The sequence below is a fragment of the Palaemon carinicauda genome, chromosome 22, assembly GCF_036898095.1.
Source record: "Palaemon carinicauda isolate YSFRI2023 chromosome 22, ASM3689809v2, whole genome shotgun sequence".
NCBI lineage: Eukaryota > Metazoa > Arthropoda > Malacostraca > Decapoda > Palaemonidae > Palaemon > Palaemon carinicauda.
The window spans coordinates 73034131-73054563 of NC_090746.1; the positions used below are offsets into that span (position 1 = coordinate 73034131).

Below are 20433 nucleotides of genomic sequence, written 5' to 3' on the forward strand. Positions count from 1 at the left end.
AATTTAGTATATATAAAACAGGATTTTCTAATATTTTAAAAGTTAATGGATTTTTCAAGATTGTCTTAATTCATTGTTCCTAAAATCTTTTAACATCGTAATTGGAACAAAAAGAAAACTAAATATAAGAAATTAAGTTTTTATTTGCTAATAGGACAACAGTCAACCAAATATCTACAATGCTTTTGTGGTACAATTGAATCTCAGAGGACCCGCTCAGCTGCCCCAAAAGCAGACAAGCGACGCAAGCAGCCAGTATGCCCCCATCGGACTCCCTTCATCCCATGTAGGTGATTGAGTCGGGTAAAGGGGAAGAGATGTGGGCGAATGTTCTCGTTATCTCTGCTTCATCCCCCAGCTGAGAGATAACCAAATCGGACCGAAGTCACCTTCTACAACACACGGACCACCGAGACGCTTATCAGATTCAATAGCGTTAGAGATTCTCTAGTAATTCCATAGGGACACTAGCTTTGCAAAATCCTATTTATTCTTCAAATTTATTTACATTAAGCTGATGATCTCCAAGATATTGAGGTTGAATAAGAATTAAATAATTATCCTATCTTCCCAACTTTAACTTGCCAACAATCCTATGCCTGAACATTAGCAAACACCAAATGATTTGAACTAAGATTGTTGCCACGCTTGACAATTTACTTAAAATAGCCCATTACTACCAAAGATGTGAAAACTCAATTCATGCAGCCTGTGTGGGGAGATTCTTGATAATTCCTCAATTACATACAACCAATCGAGGCCACATATTGGAAAGTATATAAACCAGAAATAATTTGATAAGATTCAAGTCTGCCAACTAGTTTTAAAAACATTTACTACCAATTATCGTACGTAAACAGTATGAAATTAAAATCTGTCATTACTCAATATTTTCTTAACGTTTCAGAAGTTATTTCACTGTAGCTTTAAAATAAACATTTATTAAAAACCAAAGGAATCTCAAATTTATAATTTATACCAATGAATCCTTAAGATTAAAGCTCGATTATTAAAAAAGCTTTGAAGATTTACTTTCATCTACAAATCTTTAGCATTGTTAGAATTTGCTTTTTCATACAAATTAACTTTGTTCAGCTTTTGAAACTAATCTTTTAAATAAGAAATGCAAAAATTTACATAGCTGGAATCTTTACTGTAATTGATGGTGAGAACTGCAATAAGGCATCACTCATGCAAAATCAATTATGATAGATTGAGAAGCAAAATCTTAGTTTATTTTCTAATTTAATCATTAAACTAATGTACTGCATTAAATACCAATTTACACGGAAATTATTGATTACTATACGAATGACATCGCATGAGTAAAGTTAGTAAATTTTATGACCTTGATGAGAGTATTATGATTTAGTAGTTTCACATTAGTAAGAAATGTTTTAAAAGTTAATTTTAATATTTATATCAAAGTATTTAAGAAAAGAATATTTCCATTTTGAGAAAATGGAATTTAGATCGTCCTAGTATTCAAATGAACGATAAAAAAATTTAGTTTAAAACTAGTTTTCAATAGAACTACAAGCAACCATCTTCACCACACCTTACCCTAACACTAAACTTTCTATAATTACTTTTTCCCAACAAGTTGTTTGATAAAAACTATCTAATTGAATTTACTTCTATTTTTATGTAAGAACCTCTCAAGTTACCTAGGTCACCTTTGACAAAGTAATTTCAAATTAGGGGTAGCAAATCCCTCGGTTCCAGAACTTTCTTAATCAGTTACTTTTACTTAGTAAAATACCAATGTCTAACTTGTTGAGTTTGCTTTCTAGTAACTAGAGATCAAGTTGCAGCATTAGGTCATAGCAGAGTTCCTTTTATCGCTATTTGAAACTTCAATCTGACCAAATTCAATAAGCCAACAAGAGTAAATTCAATTAGATGCAACATATAACATTTACAAGTTTAGTCATTAATCTTAAAATAATCTTTAATTGCCAATAAATATTTTGCCATGCGAATATCGCTGCCAACGGATCCGAATTACCTTAGGAAAAACTACATGACATTCAGGTACCTCAAATCAAACCTCAAAAATATAGATAGGTTAATAGTTACTACCTGGAACTTAGAGAGAGAGAGAGAGAGAGAGAGAGAGAGAGAGAGAGAGAGAGAGAGAGAGAGAGAGAGAGAGAGAGAGAGAGAGAGAGAGAGAGAGAGAGAGAGTACCAGACATTCAGAACTATATTTCAAGAGTACGAAACTAAAATTTTCCTTTTATCCTAACTGGTTTAGAATGCTCAAAACTGAAGGTTCAACACATCTGAAGACTAATTCACTGTAAATCTTGAGCTCTTCTAATCAAGGCAATTTAACAACCATAAATGTTTACTGTTTTGCCTTGGTTCATAGGTAACTATTTAATCTATTATAACCAGTCATAATTAATAATCCTTACACTAACCAGCTAAGAGCATAAACAATTAGTCAATACAACCTTCATAAATTAGAACTCATAGAAAATAGGGAAAGGTAGCTAGTTCAGTTTATATTTCCATCAATATTGGAAAAAAAAAAAACTAAATTAAAGTATTCAGAAAACTGTTACTGTAAAAAAAAAAATGTGCATCCACTAAACATTCACAGGATGAAGATAAGAAAACTGATCCATATATACCAAGTTTATAAGAAAAAATCCTATACAGCATACATCACATACATTATATAGAAAGTTAAGGAAGAAGGTTATAAGAAAAAATGGAAGTTCGAATTAAACTGGAGCAAATTCCATCTATATTAACATACTGAAAGTTGCCTGATATCTTATGTGAAATAAAGCTTTTTATTCTATGTACCTTGCCAACAAATTTTTAGTTTGTTTTAAATGTTGATTAAAATCCAATTAATATCTCGAACGCATTCTTAAGTTAACTCGTTACACGGAAAGTTGTTATGCCCTTATGACTGCATTTATTAAAACAGTTGAGCTTTTTGAAAGTTTAAAAAACCCATTGCTCTATAATCTAATACAAATAAATCTTAGAAACTTGAAGCATTATTTACCACTAAATTGTGGAAGTCAAATAGATCTTAATTTTACCTCTTAATAAAAAAAAAAATACTCCGTTAAACTTACTTTTCATATTACTATCTAAATTACATAACCTAAGTCTATGGAATACAGCTGAATCTACAACGCAACTAAACCCCAAGTTCGTCTAGTCGTGGTGCTTTATCCCTTCTTTATTTCACGTACAAAGAATGAAGGAAAATCTCTGGGCAAAGTGATTGCTTACGCCACCAGCTGATACCACCTTTTCAGGTGGCCCACGGGTCCCGAAATGTCACCAAAAGTACCACAAAGCAAGATAAATGGAAGAATGATTTCCGTAGCAAAGGGGAGTGAATATTTTGAATCAACATTTGGCAAGAGTATAAATTCTATCTTCCAGCTTTGACATTGCTACTTTAAAAATACTATAGTAAGAATTTTTAAATATAAATTACCCTAACGCGTGTAACTCAAATTTTGCAAAAATATACGACACTTACGGGAATATACAAATGTTTAAGTCTGGCTCAATATACACCTTTCAAGATAAAAACTAAGTTATATAATTTCAGGAAAAGCTTGCTCACTCTTCAACTGTCGTGCTTCCCAAGATCAGAAACATTAAGTACAGTATAATCCAGTGTATAGTTTTCTTTCCGAAAATTATACAGAATCACCTCACTGCCGCCATGGTATTCTAACCAAATACAAAGCAAGAATTTTTTTTAATACAATCTTTGTCAAAAATAGTCCAATATAGCAACAGGGGGCAAGGCAAAAAATACATATTCCAACATTACTACTGTAGCCAACACTCATGGAGCGCTGAATATACAAATAATGATCAAATTAAAGATATTCTCTTCCTTATACGTCACAAGAAAAACCTGAGTGTTCTGTAACATTGCCAAGATAAATATATTTGAGAACAGCACAAAGACAAAGAGGACTTCCTTTGGGTGTCTGTACAATCACACACACTTTGCTTACATGTCTAGTGTGGTCCCATTCTCAAATGGACGGTGACACCCACTTAGTTGCCTTCTGCTGAGAACACTCACTCGCCTCCTCCAAGCCACTGCAGTGTTGACTCCGAGGAGTTTTGTTCTCTTTATTTGTAATCTTTCCAAAATTTCTACTCTACACATGGTCACAAGGAAGCGATAGAGAACTTCTAACGTTACTGGATGACAAATTCAGCAAATAAAAGCTTCTCATTAGGCCCTCCAAGGAAATAAGATTTCTAACAGTATCTCATTACATAGCTATCTTATCTTTCAAAGCATTAAAGTACTCGAGAGGGAGAGACTGCACCAAATTAATTTGTACTGTACCCTTGCAAAAAAGAGCATTAAAGGAAAATTTTTTAACATTTTAGCGTATTGAAGCTTACTTTTCAAAATTCACTTTGTATAAAAAGACTATTTGCTATTATGCTATAGAAAATTGAAATCAAGATAAATACTTATAGGTTTCAAAATAAAAATTTTATCTGCAATTAAGTTAATTTATTAAGGCGCAACTTAGTGGTTAAATAAATGTTACAGAAAAATTATGACTAATGAAGTACGCATTAAATTGAAAAGCGGCAAAATTAAACTTCCGTACAAGTTTACAGTTACCAGTTATCTGATCATCATAATGCTGTACCTTAAGTAATACTGTTAAGATTATTAGGGTAGGGCAAATGCTCACTCGACAATTTCATTTAAATTTACTGATAAATATTCCTTTTGGGGCATAATGAGAGCAATATGCAAAATACTAATGTTTTACAGAAGTTCTCTCACACTTTACATTAACAAATACATAAAATAAGGTTAAATTTTGTAAAATTCACATTAAAAATTGAGCAATTTATCCGGAACAAAGTTCTTGAGATCATACATATTAAATTTTGAGGTTATTTAAACTTTTTAAATGACAAAAGTTATAGGGAAAAACTGAAAATAAATTACAATTAATGGGCATATTCAAGGGTTAGCTGCCAAAATAAGACTTATGAAAACTTTAAATTGGATACATTCAAGACCAGAACTAAAGGGAACATCTTATATAAACTTTAGCAATGAGAGTGGAATTTGTGCGTTAGAAACCCTTGTGCAAATCATAACTAGATAAAAGCCAATTACAGTAATTACTAGGGGGTTTAAAATTCTGAAGAAAATGAATATTTTATGCAGATAAATCTTAAGTTTAACGAAAGTCCATTGAAAAATACTATTGAAAATGCCTACATTAATCTAAGATCAAAGTATTAACCGTAATAACAGTGCGCGAGCTATTAGGGACAAAGTGCATAAGGCCAGCAATTAATTTTGAACGATGGAATACTAGGATTCAGAACCATAGAATACAAGCTTTAGGGGAGAACATTAACAAATTCTATGTCACACTATGACTGAAAATTTGGTTGCAAAACCCTACTTTCTACTCCTGCTTTAGAGAAAACTAATGTTTAGTTACAGGAAATAGTCTAGGGGAGTTACAAGTTGCAGAGGTTTATAGAAACTAGGGTACCTATTAAGTTTAGTATGAAAAATGGATTTTACGGATTACCGAAGCTTTTATATATAAAATTTTAAAGACGCAACGTCTACTTCATATTCAAAAGAAAATATAAACCCACCCTATTAAAATATGCACTTTTCAATCTTAAATTTTGATGGCTAAAAAGTACAGCCTAATTAGTGTGCACTTATCTATCCAAAAATTACTTTGCAATAACCATTTTTTTTTTTAAAGATTGCCACTAACAACTGATCCACTAATCCGTCCTATGGGTATACCATTGAACATGTTAGGGCTAGGTTACTGCCGTAATTTCTTACATCCTCTTCAATGTTCCGGATAAAATGCATAGTGTTATACTGGAGTGAAAATTATGAAATTTAGTAAAATTTCCAAATACAATGATAAGGTAATTTTAGATGGCAAGAGTAAAAAATAATGAGAATGGGATTCGAGAGAGTTGTGTAAAAAAAGTAGTTTCCTACTTATAACTAATCTTAATTACAGTAATTACGTAGTTTACTTATTTGGTTACATGTATACCGATAATTATGAACGTTCTATTTCACTAAACTTATCTTTAAATTAAAATCTTAATTCAACACTAAAATCTCTAGATTCTTTATATTCAGACAAATCAATCCAAAATACTTGAAAGCTAAGGATTACTAATAGTAGCGTAATTAAGTTCAGAGATTTTTAGAGAACGTTTTAACATTTTAAAAGCGATTAAATAGATAACTGAAAAATTTTAAAAATCAGTAAACTGAAAACCTAATATAACACCAAAGAACATGGGTTCATACAGGAAACTTTTCTATTGGGCTTTTACGATTTCAAAAATTTCACTTCAGTTTTATAGCCTTATGCTCTCTAGTCACTCCTTTGGACTATATTCAAAGTAACAATTTTGAGTTCTATTGATACCTATACGGAAAAATATTTACCAATAAAATCAATTTATGCACAGTGAGAAATAGCAAAAAACATCAAATTATAAAAAAAAAACTGAATTTGCTTGGTAATATAATCTATGAATGAAAAAAAAGTAATTCAATACCAAGCTCACTAAATTAAATTTTAGTTTTAAAAGTATTAAACAAAAATTATTCTTAAATATCAAAATAACTAATTTTGAAAAACTTGGCATATTTGATTAAAGTCATGCTTAAGAACAAAGTATTTATAGTTTATATAACTTAAAATTTTTAACACAAGTAAAGGAGTGACTAGGGTATACGTATGTAATTATCACAAGCAACCAATAATAAAGAATCATTTTAAACAGACATTGGCCAAAAAACTAGCCTGCTAAATCAATCAAAACCAAAAGCAATTACACTTTAGGTACTACGTTAGATAAAATTCCTGTTCAACTAGAAAATCTCCAAAATCTTCAATAAATTTACCTAGTATTTCTATTGTATTCTTAGTTGATCTGTTTCCGTTAAGCAAGTTAGAAATCTAGAACAAATATTACCAAGACTTAATCACTTTCGCATTCGAAGCTGACAGTTTTCGTTTAACCAGTTTAAAAATAAGAAAAAAAAACTACTAAGACTAACTTTCATATCACTTGTGTATTATATTTTAAGCTGTTTTAAGCTGCTCTGTAGTTTTCGTTAAATAGATGAAAAAATCTAGAAACAAATACTAAGACTAACTAGCCTATTACTTCCGCATTATATTGTAAACTAGTTTACTTTAATAGGTGAAAATCTAGAAAAAATACTAAAAATAACTTTCCTATCAATCTTGCATTATATTCTAAGCTTGTGTAGCTTTGTTTGATAAATTTTGTAATAAAAAGCACTAAGGACAATGCAGTTTGCCAGACACTAAGGACTGACCAAGGTTTACTAATTCCTCAGGCATTAAGGGATTCATGACCGAACACTTACGAGAGGAGATACACTACTAAGCCTATCTGATGTAATAATGCAATTCTCACTAGTCTATTGAGTGAACCCTTATCCTATAACAATTGACGAAATTAGACTATGGCCCCCAATTAGGCCCGGGGCTGCGCCATTATATGCATGTAGATAGAACACTGAGGTGGAGGCCGCCTTCTTCAAATTTGTGGGAGCAGCAGATTGTGTTTCATGGTTGAATGGAGGACTGGTAATTCACGGTACTACAGTAGTCTTCAGATATCCACATGTCGCCAGATCCTTAAAAAGTTGAAAATCTTTGTAGCAAGTTCATTCAATTTAGGCCATTAAATATAATTTTAGTGATTACTAGGTTTCAAAAACATGGAGATACACAAATCATAAAAGATTCTGATTATTAAATATATCTAGTTTCTTTAAAAGTAAAATTCTTTCTAGAAAACTTTACTTTACTATATTGCAGAGGATGCTTATCAATATTTAAAGGACATTAAATGAACAGTGGTAGATTGTACAGTATTAAAAGTGAATTTGGGAATAATAAAGGGAGGTACTGAGAAAATTTTGAGGGAAGCAAGGAAAAAATGGAGAAGCAGAGTTATCTAAAACAAAAAAATGCCATTAAAACTCCCTATTAAGATCTATAAGACAGTTAACAGAGCCGTACCATTACACAGGCAGAAACTAAGGCACCTGAGAAGAAGTGTGTGAAAGAACACTGATTGTGAGGGATTGCTGGAATATCACTACTGGAAAAGAGGCAGTCTAAATAAGAAATTGTACAATTGATGTTAAACATAAGGCGAGGGAATCTCATCTTAGACAATATGGAAATGATGAGCTAATCAACAGCGCTAAGAACATGTCAGTGATGGGAAGGAGTGGGGGGCATCAGATTGATGATGTGGTGAAGACTGAGTGAGGTGGGACTGGAGAAGATAAAAGGAATAAAAATAGATGAAGAAAGTGGACTAGCGGCCAACCTTTCTATTTAGTGAGAATAACGAGGCTGAAAGAAGAAGACTGGAAAAGGTATAAAAGTTTATGCAACAATGTCATAACCGAATCTCATTTGATTACATAACTTAGAGATTACTCAACTTTTGGATATTTTCTAGCCATGCCATTTTTGAAGTCTCTGTAGTTATTTCTGGTAGCCATCAGTTTTGTCAAAGACTGAAGTCTTCTTTCACGTAAGACAACTCCAACATTGGTCGGTTTATACCTGGGAAATTAATGCCTATGAGTAACATCCTTAAAAATGGTATAAGTTTTTATTTACCACGTCATATATACCAGTTCCTGTTAAGAGGAATTTCAAATGGAGAGGTAACTATAATATTCTAGTAGTTTGTTAAGTGAAATGCAAAAAAATATAATTCCTTGCATCCTTACCTCTTCCCTCTAGTTTCGGAGCGCTGGATCTTTAAGGAATTTTTGCCATCTAGGCTCTGTAAACAGCCATGCAGTCCTAGTCTTCTCTGCACCATGCAGTGACTTGCTATTGGATTCTTTGGTGTCCTCTTTTCCTTTCTGCATTTTAGTTATTTGAAGTCAGTATATTTCTTGAATGATTTACTCTATTGGGTATGGGCCTGTTCCTTGATATTGCATTAATATTTTCTATAGTAAATACCATCACCCTTTAGATACTCCGCTGAACCTTAGCTTATTTCACCCCAGCCATGTAGTTTCGTAGTACTTTCATCAGAGCTGGGATGCCACCCAAGAGGTAATCACTTCTAAACTATGGCCATTAGGGTGCTGTTTGGAACTAATCTTTCCATAAATCAAAGATTTTTTCAGACCTGGCGCATTGGCCTTTCAATCACCAAAAAACTTTCAAATATGGTATAAATCGACCATTATTTTTTTTCAGTCCATTGTTAAAATAACAATTCCTGGATATGAAAATGACTCTGCACCTGCCCTTATTAGCCTCCCCTGGTCAGTGCTCACAGTTGAAACCTAAACCTCATCCCAAATGAGGTGCTTTTGTTACACTTTCACTTACATATTCTGACATCTTGTGAATTACACAATACCCATAAAACTTTTTCTTACTAAGTATACCTCCAGAAAATAAAATTTTCTTGCTAACCAGTCCATTTAGTGTCTTCAAACTGGTTTACATACAGTGCTGTCAATTTTAAAAACAAATGAAATATGAAAAAAAAAATTCAGAAGAGGGAAATTCAAGCTTCAAAAATTCTTCACTGGTGAGCAAGGAATATAGGAATGAACTGTCCTGGCTGATCAATGACTTGTGTTGAAGTATAACCAAACTGATAAATAGTTAATGTCCAATTCCTCGACATTTGTCCCAGATTCAAGTTCCAGTAGAGAGCTAACAACTTCCTTTCCATCACTGCACATGAAGCAGTTATGTGACCAACTAGTGAGGGAGTATAGTAGTGCATTGCTAGCTTCCTCCTTTGCTATAGATCAACATCTGGTATTAGGGTTTTTTTTTTTTAATTTGGGCCATATATCCATGAAGTATGGGAGGACATTCTATGCAGTCTGATTAAGGGTTCGAGACCTCAAATCCTATCACGTAGTTGCCTTCATGCGACAATTTAACACTGTTTCTAAAAATTAAATCCACCTTCACAATGGTAAAGGTAGGTGCCATAGCTCAAACTGTCTTTCCTTTAACTTCTAGAAGTATATGATACTAAATGCTGTCCTTAGTACTTGCTTCATCTCTTCCCAGAATATAAGAACTTGGTAAGACCCATTGCTTTTCATATCGTGAGGTTCATAATTCACTGACTGTTTTACTAGTCATGGTTTTCAAATGCGCAACTTCCTTTGGCTTCCTCATAATAAGAGACTACGCCAACCACTGCCTTACTGTCATTATCGTGAGAGTCGACCTATTTCAGATGAACAACGTATAAGCCCTATTCCTGGATCATTGGTTAGGGAGAATGTTGCTTTGGCCCGTCATTGGTTCGTTTTCATCTTGGCAAAAAGATTCAATAAATTTGTCCACTAATTGAGAGTAAGATGTCAGCTTACTTTTATCACAGTAAATGTTTATGAACAGCTTTGCTGGATTGCTATAAGGTGTAATTCACAAAATATTGAAGTTTCCTCTGTCGAACATAAGTTATTGAGCCTGAAAAAAAAGTTTGAAATACATTAGTTTTAAGTATTTCAAGATTACTTTCAATAATTAAAGTTTCAAGGCAGTTTCTTTGTAATAAAAACCTACATCTCTATTTCCTATCACATTGTAATTATATGAGGTACTTCAGTGTTGCCGAGCATTCATTGAGAAAAATCCTCAAGCAAGCTTAATGTTATCCTTTGATATGTTCATATCTACATTGTACCCTGGGCTTACCTCTTAATATCTATAAAAGCTATAGTTCATCGAGCTCTGCAGTATTTCATTAAGATCCAACAGCTCAGGATTGAAATACAAAGTCCATACTGTAGTTAATGTCTTAAACATTCTTTCACAAGCTTAACCCTGGAAAGGAAGAAAATTAAGTACCAAAAGAATGTTTTACTTTATGCTTCGTATAAAGTATAAATTTAGAAAAAAAACTAGTTTATGTTTACAAATTTCACCCTACTTCACAAATGTGACCATAACAGGATAGTCAAAAGGAGATTAGCTAAAAATAATTTGTCAAGTGTATCAGATTGAAAACTTTAATGCATAAACGTTACTGTTAAATCATATGCCATAAGATTATTTTTAATATAAATCCCATACCCGAATTTAAACTATACACCGAAGCTTAAATTATTCTGTTAAACTAAACTAAAGGTTTAAAGGTAAAGGATGACGTGCAATTTTAAAATCTCTATTGTATCTTTGAAGCTTCCCATCTTCATTAAGCTTCAAATGAATACCGCATTGAAGTAGACCTAACAATTTTTGATTTACTCAAAAGTTTCCCCTTGATAACAGACAATCATGTAAATGTTATTACACAACGCTGTAATGTAAAGCCGCCTAAATAAAATATTTTAGGCAGAGCCGCGTGGTTTAATTTTTCATCCCTTGTGAATAAGTCCTTCACGCAGATTCCACATTAAAAGTTATTACCTCTTAGCATCTATAGTTAAATTGCATTACTTTACTGCTCAATTGAAGCGTTCTCACTGTTATACAGAGTTCTATAGAATTAATTTTTGTTATCTTTGAAGCTATGATAATTTAATGCCATTTAACATAACATCCTTCTGTAACAGTCTACCTGCATGTGCTTTAGAAGGTGACCAGTTCATGCGACACCGGACTAGCATCCTCCTGATAGATATTGCATGCATCCATCAATATACATCACAATTCTTATTACACTATTTGGCTACTATAACTACTTAACAGCTATTTAACCAGCTAACTACTGATGTAAGTCTCCCATCTACGGTATAATGGCCAATGCTCACCAACTTAAGAATTTACTAATACTCTTTATTATTACTCTATGATATGGTTCTAAAGACTTCGAGAAAAGTCCCTATCCTGGTTGCTATGAGCCTGAACTAATGTGAAAGAGTCAGTTGTGTTACTGATCTACACTTCCCTACATCTGTTTTGTAAACATGCTCGAGATATAATTTCAAAGTAAATAGAATGCAAGCAGCATTTGAATAATGGAAGAAAACCTTTGACAGTGCTGTACTGCACAGTTCTAACATTTCCCCTTTATAGTGTTCATTCCTAGTTAAAATAACCTGGGTAGTTTTTACGGCCCGTAGATAAAACATTGAGGTCCGTGTTTTTAAAGGTTATCAAGCCTGCTAAACTTGCTTCCTCTAAATCTTTAACATTTTCACAATACCATTAGGGAATACTTTTTTGCATGTGGTTTGGACATGGATATTAGATTGCATAATGTGTTATGGAAGGTGGTTGCATCTATATGCTAATTATAAGCCTTTTTAGGAAAAATATGTCTGCACTAAAGCTATTTAGTTCACAAAATTAATTTTCTACCCAAGAGTGTTTGAAATTAAGTACTTAATTACAAGGTGTTGACTAGTTTTTATATATTTGACAAACTTATAAGCCGGAAGTTAGCTTAATTTACCGATTAACAATAAGCACAAATGATAACGGAAGACTTTCAGATTAACATTCTGATCTACCTTATCCTACGTTAATTAATTAGGGATCTATAACTATGCCATATGTAGTTTTTCAGTAACTTAGGTCTGAATTTATTTTTATTACTCAAAATAGCTCATTAATGCAGAAAGGCTAAATATGGATAAAGAATAAAGCTCTCGACTTTTAAATTTCCCTACAATCATAGAACATACTTTTATATATTGCCTAAGCTTATTACAGTTTACGTATTCTGATCAAATAAATAGTTGTGTAATGCCATAGTCAACCACTGACCATCTAACCCTCAAGACTTTTTTAGAGCAAGTTTTGTAGCTTTATGCAATTAAAATTTTTGGTTATACTTTAGGATCTCAATTAGATTTTACTTCAAGGGCATTGACCAATTCAAAAGAATCTGTTTTGAAAACCTTCAGCGAATCTTTCTTCAAATAAAGAAAATCACACTTAAGATTAAAAAGCATTCTCAATAGCATACAAGTTTTTTTTTTCATTGTTGCCCAGCACTCCTAATCATTCAAAGCCGTAATATTTTCTCCAGGATCATTTTGCAACTCCAAAGAATTCTTTTTCAATAGCGTATAATAAAAGTATAGCTTACATCCTAGCATACTTTTAGATTAATTTGGTAAAATTATAGATATGCATTTCAGAGAAAAAGCTTTCTAAAGTAAATACTGTAATGAGCTTTTACGAATTTGACTTATTTCTACCGCAAATAAGCCTTTCTCCCGTTATCCCCGTTCCCGAGTGACAAGTGGGAACCTGGAACGCAGGTGGGCGAAAACGAGAAGTGATTATTTAACACTTTCGAGATTTTTAAAAGGCCACGTAACATAACAAACCCACCTAACCTAGTAGTTCCCAGGTCACAGACCTAGCAGGGGTGAGGGAAAGCCTCAGGATTGGCCTTCCCAGGTTACAATCCATCCCAAATCACAGACCTGGCGTGGGACAAACTCCCCAAACCCTCCTTCCCAGATCACAACCCTACCAAAGTCACAGACCTAGTCAGGGTTAAGCCCCAGACCACCTACCCAGGTCACAAACTCTAATTACAAGTAATTCCTTATCAACTAATTCCTTACCTAACTGATTGACACCGGTTTTTTTTTTTTCGTCTTGGCAATCTTTACAGTCAAGTTCCAGTAGAAATTGTGCTGGTCTTCCCTAAAAGCTAAATAAGAATCACACTTGACACATTAAACAGATAACAGCTTTTAAAAATTGTTCAACACCCTAGGTGTACAGTAATACAGTGAAACTTTGCTAAAGCATCCATAGTCATAATGACAGCCATTGCACTGTTACATTGGGCTAAATAATGCACAACCAACACGTAACAACTACAAAGGAACTTAGGAGTCGTCCTAAGAAGACAGGGCGGTGTCAACTGCCTCTGTTACACATAAGCATACAAACATTCCCAAATATGATAAACTTCGTCACATGGTACGGAAGGTAGGAGGGGGTGGTACGTAGAAACGAACAAGTAATTTCATTGGTAGAAAAGTGGAGTAGGGCTGGTGTGCAGTAGTGCAAGTCGTCGTTGCGCAACAAGCTATGCACAAACTACAAACTAGCGCAGATGCGTGTGGTTTGTAAAATGTAAACAATTGGGAAGAATATTTCAAGGAAGAAGATGCCCCTATTTTGCGAAATTTCCCAGAAAAAGTATAGGGAATAAAAGGAAAGTTTTACCATCGTTTATTGATTCACCGGTAAATGTTCCCCACCCAAAGCCCTGCTTCCCACTGGGTGGACCCCATTACTATAGTATATTGTAGGGTATATCTTTGCTAATAACGACAGAAATAAGGGCAATTTTCGAAGAAAACAGCTGTTTTTCTCCATACCACACCTTTATCAGTAGAGCTTTTTTTGTTTTACTATAATATACCTATAATCACATCCTACCACAATGCGCAAGTAGCTTTTATCCTACAAAATTAAGTCAGATCTTTTGAAAGAATCCCACTTTAATGACCCATGCGATGACTTTCACAGATATGTGATGCTTAACAAAACTGTAATCAGATAAGGCTTAATTAGTGAAGCAGGCTGCAATTGAATTATGGCCACTTATTATGCAGGATAAAATATAAATTATAGGAAATAACGATGCTATAATGACCAATGCGGATAGCTTGCACAGCACATTTATGTACATGTGATCAGCGCTTATAACTCCATCTTTCAAGCTAGGACCAGTTAGAGGCTGGCAATGACACTGCATGTAGACTCAAAGGTACTCCTAAACCTTTATTCCTAGCTCACAAGAATGGTCAAGTTACAGACTAAAAACCCCAAGCAATGCGATCCACTGTTAAAACCATTTGATGGACATTAAAAATTAGAACAAGTTAACAGTGATCCCCACGAATGAGATACGAAGCACATCCATATACTGCTTGCCAGAACAGAGGAGCAAACTGAAAAATCTAAGATTTCAAGTGAAGCGAGCCATGGAGCAAAGACCACATGGACAATCTATATTATTGGCGATTATACTTTTTTGACCACCCACGTGAATATGAATAACTTATGCAGCATATTCATGTACATCTTGCCTGACCCACGTGAATGTGAATGACTTATGCAGCATATCCATTTACCTCTCGCCAGAAAAGAAGCAATAAGATATAAATTTTTTGTCATGGCAAAGCGAAAACCCTTTGTAGGACATGTTATAAATAGGCAATGATAGTACGTTAATAGTGACCGACGTAGATGGGATGTTTAGAACATCCATATACCATTTGCCAGAACAGATCTTTCAGATAATTTCGAGTAAACTTAATTGGGAGGAGTGTTAAGACTAATTGAGGGACGTGCTATAAATTACAGGTAATTGTGATACTTCAATTAGTGCTACTCGCAAATGACGTGCATATTACATCCATGAATAGTACGACTGGGCAAAACAAGAGCTATCAGATAATTTTTAATTGCGAGTGCAGAGAGCCATGGGAGAACTAAGACCATTTGAGGTACGGGATAAATATTTAATTATGACACCTTAGTGAACCTACAGAATACAGCACAACCATATACCACTTGCCAGAACCTAGGAGAAAAAGGTTTGACTGCGTGTGAATCAAGCTGCGGCAGAGCAAAGATAATTTAAGGGACTAGATAAATTTTTGTAATTATATTACTTTTAAGACACTCACGCGGATGGAGTGCACGGCTTATCAGAACAGGAGCAATCATATGTTTGATTCCCACCAAAGCAAGCAATGGCAGTGCAAAGACAATTTGAGGAAAGTGATAGATTGTGATGTTATTTTAAACTAGTAATTTATAAAAAAAAAAAATTTCAAACGAGAACTAAGATTGAATAAGTCTTCCAAACTTGGGCGTCTAATTGGTGGGTAAGATACAAGCCATGCTAGCTTGTCAACTTGGCAGAACAAAATTTAGGCAGTAGGCAAGCTATACAACTTAAAATTTTCACTACATTTGAGACACTAGATCCTTGAAATAAATATCTTCCTGGCTAGTTTGTACAAATGCTATTAACAGCTTCATTTTATTTATTTCAATAACTAAATGCCCAAAAAACTAGTTTAAAGTTAACCAAAATATCCTTTAGGTTAACTAGCTAGTCTGATCTATTATATAGGGGCTATCCTTTGACTAGAATATTCCCTGTCAATCAATGTACAACAGATTTATTGGTATTTACCTTTTTAATTTTACAATAAAGCCTGTCGACTCATGGTTCTCGTTGCTGCTTGATGATAACCTGGAAAAGTAAAGAAAAGGTAAATTAGAATACATTTAGAATTACTACAATTTAATATTTATAGATTACACTAAATATTCTTGTGACTAATAACCTGTAATACTAAAGTAATTTATTCTATAAAACAGGCTTAAAATATTTAGTTTATTATATCAAATACTCGCCGTTACAAACAATCACTAGTTTGAATCCATCCAGTTCAACACGTCAGTATGGACTGTTTTGGATACTTTAAAAAATATTTGGCAGGCTATGGAGATTTAAAGAAAATTCTCTGCATCTGCCAATCTAATATTGTTTTAGTTATAAAGTTTAGTTTTTGCTGAGGCAGGTTTGTTCACGGTTTCTTTGAATATATTCACCTGAATATAGTTAATATTCTGTGCATATAATTAAAATTCAACAAAAGACTGTGCCCTTCCCAGCAAGGATTTATATTTCGGGATTGCAGACTTATGGTTAAAGGCGTGGTATATTGGTTATACAATAATGGTTGGCGCCAATATTTAAGAGTTATTCCCTAATACACTGTCAATTTGCATTTACGGGGGATATTAGAACCCTAACTAAATAGCCAAGGACTTAAAACTAGTTATGTGTTGCTTACAGGTCGGAACCGTCAAAATTGCTGATCAGCAAATGTGTGGTATTTTGCATAATTTTAAAATCCCTAGTTGTACTTTATGGCAAACATTGGACGATATACTTAAAACCCCTCTCATTCTACTAATTTTACTTCAAAAGGACATTACCTACATTTTACGTTAAAAATTCAGCGTTTCATTTAGTCAAAATTTCTTAAACTTAACATTAACAGTTTCAGTAAAAATATCCTGTTTTTAAACTTACAGTAAAGGATTTATATTGAACTTATCTTTTAAGTTTGACAAATCAAAATTCTCAGAAAACACTTTGAAAAACACATACAATTGCTATAATTTACCTTAATTTCTTGAATATAATTAAGAGGAACTTTAGCATCCCTGTACTGAAATTGAGTACCTATTCAATATTTACACTAACTTGAAACTAGTTCTGGTAAAATTAGCGGCGAGATTTTGCAAAATTAAAACTTTTGAGGCTATAGGTTTCAAACGTCTGAAGTCTTACTTTAGACAAGGGGTTCTCTACCTTTTTCCCGTTAAGTACTCTGAGTTACAAGATCATTTACCCGGACCCCTAGTAATCTAGCATCAAACAAAATGGTGATTTAACTAAAGCTATTAATAAATGAAACTTTTTTTACAGATACTACACATGCAGGAGTGAAGCAATATTTCCTTTGTCAAAATTCTGAACTTCAGTACGTTGAAGGCTGAACCTGTTTGTTACAACAAAGTTACTCAGTTCGAGTAAGCAGTATTGAACAGGTGGAATTGTAGGTCATGTTCCACATTCGAGCAATTTGGTCAAGGAAAGTTTCAAATGTATCTTTTGTGAAAGATTCGTTTTCATTTCTACGAAGTCTTAGGTGTTATCTGGGAGACTGTAGAATTACAGTGAATGGGTTTCAAATAAATTTTGATCCCGATCCCAATTCTCTCCCTCCCTCTCCCTCCCTCAGCATATTTAACTAAGATTTCCCCAGCCATCTAATTACCCCCTAGAAATCCAATTTGGATCGTGAACCCCAGGTTGAGAACCCCTGCTTTAGACTAAACTATCTTTCATTCTTGAGTAACTGATGTCAGATTTATACGGTAAGGCAGTAACGTTGAGGCACAAAACACTGACAAAGCTAAAAATTTCATTAAATAAGTAACTCGGCAGTATCAGGCTATTACCAATTTATATGGTAACGTCCAGCAATTCACGGGGATTCTATTTTTCATTCTCAATGTTTAAAGATTACTGCAAAACTAAGAAAATGCCCTAAAAGCTGAAAAATTTCAATATTAAAAGACTGAAAAGCAAAAATTCTTCTTTCGATCTTGCCACTTATTATCCACCTCCGCAATGCAAAAACTAAATACTGTGAACTCATTTAACGTTCATTACGACTATTTACTCTAGGTATATACTATAGACTGTTACTATCTAGTCTCTTAATTGGTTCCACTCACGCGCTGGTGCACGGGCCTAATTTTCATAAGCAACCCAGTTATTTTGAAAGAATTACCAGCATAACTCATAGTTTCCCATTTCTAACAAGTTTGAAACAACCATATTATATTTTGTATTAACAGTTCATACTCTTCGACAATACGAAGTACATTCTTCCGTTTCACGATTAACCCAATTTCCAAATGCTTATTTCTTAAATATTCCTTAATATGACCATATCTAGTAATGCAGAAGGTTAGTCATTGGGCTGATAAATATTTAATAGCAGAAGCAGGTTCCCAGGTCTGACTGTCAAACGAGCCCATCGTGACAAGTGTGATAACGTTACATAACTTAGTTTAATACCTATAAAATTCTTTTCGTGGAGATTATTTTGTAACGAGCATGAACAATAATACCCAACTTGTTCATGACATACAAACTAACTACACTGGTTACTACGGAAAAAAAGACTAAAAAAAAAACACTTCCATTGGAATCTAAGCGATTCTAACTACTGAAAATTGTCAGTTGAGAAAATTTCTAATAACCATTTAAAAGTAACATCTCAGTAAAGGTATTGTCCCAGAGGATTTGTATGGCATTTGTCCTAAGGGTCCTCTTTTTCTATCGACAGGTCTAAACTATTCCATTTATATCAAATACAAAGTAATTTCAAAATTTAATTAATTCTGATTTCTATTAAATTGACTTTCCCTACGTATATATGGATATTTTCAGCATGGCAGTATTCCCTAATATTAAAAACACCAAGGTGATGTCTTTACTTCATTTAATTAGCTTTCGTTTCCTAGATGAAAAATTTAACCACTAAAAGACGGAGGATACGAAGATCATAAAATACTTGAGGTCTAGATTAAAAGTTTGTCTACAAAAAAGTTTTAACACTAAATCATTGAAATTTAGTATATTGGAATAATTGGATTATCAGGGTTTCGGCTTGCCAGAAGTATCTCAACCGTGGTACGGACTAACGAAAGCAAAATATAAAAACTTCATAATTTTATATTTTAGTTTTTATTCAGACTCGTGACGAATTACGTGTACCAATTTGTCTTAAACTTAAGCAAATCCTGAATCCTTTAAGTGAAAATCGCACAAACTTTGAATTTTTGAACAAAAATTTCCTTACCAATCTTCCATGAAATTTCAAACTGACTTGCGATCCACTTAAAATGCAGATGACATGAAAAGTTTAGACAAAACTATTTGTACAAAACGCACAGTAATTTGAAATTTTCGCCAAATAATATATCCTTGAGACAATAGTTCCGTAAACATAAGACTACCGAGATATTCATAGTTTTTGTATAATACATCTCCCTTAAGCAGAATTTCTTTATTCTGTCAATGGAGTACCTTTAAATACGTATGGTATTTAATAATACCATGTCAACACTTTTAAATTTAGTGAATCGTGCGAATTTAAGCTGGTTGCATATCCAGTAAAAACAAATGCACCTACCAGAAAAAACAAAAACTAAGATTAGAGGAACTAAAACACCTCTATACCAATAAAGTAACAAGGCAAAGATTTACACAAAGCTCCGAGACTTACCAGAAAATAAAACGCAACAACAACACTATAACAATCGAATGCTAAACACTCTTGAGCGGAAATTTCTATTTAGAAGTAAACTCTAACTGATTGTTAAAAGGACTACAAATGTAAGGAACGGTATCTGGAAATTCACTGGTTAGTTTTAGCATCCTTGGAAAGCAAAATTCTATCCTAATTTCTTAACAAGCAGCGCCCTCTATATCTCATACAGATTTTTTAATCTGGTACTTTTTAAAATTGTTAATTATCTTTATAAGGGAACAGAGAATCAACAAAATTCTTCAAAGGATGGAAAATATGAAAATATATAAACGCATAAAAAGCATAATTCACATGTAATAGGAATTTCATAAAGCTGTAAATTTGTATTTTACTTTTATATCACTGAAAAGTGCCTCAACAGCAAACTGTACGCAATTGTAAATATAATTCTTAGAGCAAACTCTATGTAGATTAACCTTGAAAGAGAACAGACGATCTTCCATAATACTGGTTAAAAATTTATCAAAATTCAAAGACACGTCAAAATAAAGGATTACATGTCCCATA

At 33.3% G+C, this 20433-nt stretch overlaps 1 long non-coding RNA gene across 1 annotated transcript; it reads right to left on the reverse strand.

Annotated features, from left to right (window-relative positions):
• Positions 1-125: 125 nt before the first annotated feature.
• On the reverse strand, positions 126-19940 carry LOC137616547 (uncharacterized). The gene is made up of 5 exons (XR_011039449.1): positions 19882-19940; positions 16200-16259; positions 10772-10900; positions 8815-10543; positions 126-8644 (listed from the first exon to the last, which is right to left on the reverse strand). It is a non-coding gene; the product is annotated as an uncharacterized lncRNA (long non-coding RNA).
• Positions 19941-20433: the final 493 nt, after the last annotated feature.